Raw genomic sequence first — 3,424 nt, 5'->3', positions numbered from 1 at the left:
TTCACCATCGGAGGGCAGTGAGGCCATGAGAGCTTGGCAGGAGGCGAAGGAGTAGGAGGAAGTGTCTCACAGTGTTTGCACTTAAAGCATCTCAGTAGCTAGATAGTGCATTGGTACAACTGGTGCGTTTTCTTCTGAATTTTGTGTCAAGCCAAAAAGGAAGTTCGATCTTAATGCATTTGCCATGGCTATCCGTTTCACTACAAGCCAGGAATTTATTCGGAAAAAAAGAAAAAGAAGAAAATTGCAAGAATAAGTTTAGATTGGCAGCTCCCCATTTTCCTACTTGTAGAATAGATTTGGTACATTTCTGAAAGAACACAGTGTCAGCTGGAATGGGGCTCTGCTTTCTTCCCTATTAATCTAAAATAGATGCGCTGCTCACACGCATGGATAGACCATTTAGCTCTGATTTGTATCTCAGGGACAAGTCTGGCTTATTAGCTCGGTTATTTGTAAACTGCTAACCTGGTTCCCTGCGCTCTTCTAACGCTCTCTTGATGGGTTGCTGTGAAAATGTGAAGATGTCTGTCAGGCAGGAAAAATTATGTAAAAATGATGTGGGTCTAGAAAATGGGATCGACAAAATGTAATAAACTCCTCCTGGGCTGAAGAGCAGAGCTGCATATGTAATGAAGTACTTTAGGATTACGTCACCTTTTATATAACATCTGGCAGTGACTTTTATTTCAGAGCTAATTTGAAGGAGCCAGGCTCTTTTCTTTTCCCCTCCCCAAGGCTGCCTTTATCTGAGAGAAGAAAGAAAGAACATTATATTTTGCAGGCAAAGAAACTCAGAGTGGCTAGATTCCTCCTTTAGGGTGATGGAGGAAAGAAAAAGAAATGGAATAAAAGGTCAGGTGAGCACAGCAGAAGGAATGAAGAGGTTGGTGTTATTCTTAGTGAAATTGGACCAATCTAAGCATTCAGCCAGGTAATGGGGTGACCCTTCTTGCTTCCCTCCTCTGGCTCTCTCCACCTGACCCCAGGATGCAGTGGAAATTGTTTTCCTTAACTATTTGGTGTAGAGCAGGGATTGAGAAAATTATGGAGATAATTTGGAAGACAATCCTAAAATTTCTTCCTTCAGCTTTGGAGAACAAAGCTTTCCTTCAAACAGACATCTTTCTCCCCTGCAACAGTCAGATCTATCATAGTAAGTGATTCAGATGATCGACTCCCCATTTTAATTCGTCCTTATAGAGAATAATGAAAGGTCCCCAATGACACCGAGTGGGACAACACTCTTTGCATCCAGGGACCCAGGAGGGAATAAGAGCCCCCCTTCTTCCTCCCCCTTTCTCTCTCCTCACTTCTCAGCTCTTGCTCAGTGCGGTTCAGCCAGCACCTGGCTGAAACATGACTGCTGGCCTCATAGTCCTCCTACACCAAATTATTTTTAGATCTTCCATTCCTGTCTTCAATGCTTGAAATGCCCTTCTCTGAATTTTAAGGCCAGGTCTACCATTTAGAAGAGGCCGTATCTTACTTCTGTGCCTAATGGGTTTCCAACAATGTGTTTGAAAGTTAGCTGGATGTTTGAAAGTTGAACAATAGATTTGCATGTTGTAAGGAAGAATTTGTTCTCAGAGAGCTGGAGTATATGATGAAATCCCTAATTATGGTTTCTGACAGTGCCACCCCCCTCAGGCCTTGGCACCTTGTGGGTGGGTGAGAACAGGCACAAGGACTGGAGTGGGTGGTAACTGCCAGTCGTTGTGAGATGAAAGTTAATCCAGGAATTTCTCCTTCCAAGGCTTAGCTTTCTTTCTCTGAGCCCAACATGAAAGGGCCAGGACTGGAGTAAGAGGGTCTTGTTCTAAACTTCACCACCAAACTAACCACGTGGACCCTGACAAAGTGGTGGACATGGGTTTGGGGGATCATGAGAGTGTTTGGCCTGGTAAAAGGATCCCCTCAAGGATGGCAGTCCAGGCTCTATGTCATGATCTCCGGGGTCCAGGTGGCAGAGGGTGATATTTTTACTTGGCCATGTAGATTTCTAGAAAAGATAATGGGTGAAAAGATATTTTTTTGTTTCAACTTGGTCCTGGCCCCCTCTTCCTAATATCTGGCATAAGATTTTTTTTTTACATTAAAATATAATGTTTATTTTATTTTATTTTATTTTATTTTATTTTTTTTTTTTTTTTGCTTTTTGGGTCACACCCGGCGATGCACAGGGGTTACTCCTGGTTCTACACTCAGGAATTACTCCTGACGATGCTCAGGGGACCATATGGGATGCTGGGATTCGAACCTGGGTTGGCCGCGTGCAAGGCAAACGCCCTACCCGCTATGCTATCGCTCCAGCCCCAATGTTTATTTTATTTTATTTTTTTGTTTTTTGGGTCACATCCGGTGAGACACAGGGGTTACTCCTGGCTTTGCACTCAGGAATTACTCCTGGTGGTGCTAAGGGGACCATATGGGATGCTGGGAATCGAACCTGGGTCGGCCATGTGCAAGGCAAATGCCCTACCCACTGTGTTACTGCTCCAGCCCCTAATGCTTATTTTGTAAAACATTTTTTATTGATTCACTGTGAGATAGACCCTTACATAGATGTTCATCATTGGATTTCAGTCATACAGTGTTCCAATACCCATCCCTCCACCAGTGCACATTTCCTAGCACCAATGTCCCTAGGTTCCCTCCCATTATCCCCATCCCCTACCCCCTGCCTGCCTCTATAGCAGGTGCTTTTCTTCTCTCTCTCTCTCTGTCTCTCTGTCTCTCTCTCTCCCCCATGCCCCCTGCCTTTTGGGCCTTGTGGTTTGCAATATTGATACTGAAAGGTTATTAAGAACATCCCTTACCTACTTTTAACCCTCAGATCTTGTCCAGTGTAATCACTCCCAGTTATTATTGTCATAGTGATCTCTTTTCTCATAGGGGTCTCCCAGCCCTTCCCCTCCCCCCCACACACTTGTGGTTGGTCCAGGCATTTAACAGTCCTCCTAACCCATGTTTTCCCTGGCCATGAATATTATTTTTCTACTATATATGTATTTTTATATACCACAAATGAATGCAGTAATTCTATATCTGTCCCATTCCTTCTGACTCATTTCACTCAGCATGGCATGAGATATTTTGATTATTATTGTAAGATTACTTAGAAAAATTGAATTTTGAATATGAAAGGTTGAAAGATGTTAATATTTGATAATATGGTATCTTAGTTGTGTATTGCTACATAACATGCTACTCTAAGGTGCTGAAGAGATGGTACAGGGGTTAAGCTGCTTGCCTCCCATCCTACTTACCCTCGTTCAAATCCTGGCACCTATTTGGATGGATCTGGATTGTATCATCTCAGTTAAAAGGGGAGGCACAGGTCCACAGAATGATAGCTCTCCTATGTGTGCTACAAAGAAGCATAGGAGGGAATAACAAATAACCAGAGGCAGCAGAACATGAA

This window comes from Sorex araneus, chromosome 1, assembly GCF_027595985.1.
Source record: "Sorex araneus isolate mSorAra2 chromosome 1, mSorAra2.pri, whole genome shotgun sequence".
In the NCBI taxonomy this organism is placed as follows: Eukaryota; Metazoa; Chordata; class Mammalia; order Eulipotyphla; family Soricidae; genus Sorex; species Sorex araneus.
Note: the sequence above shows the minus strand (reverse complement) of the source record.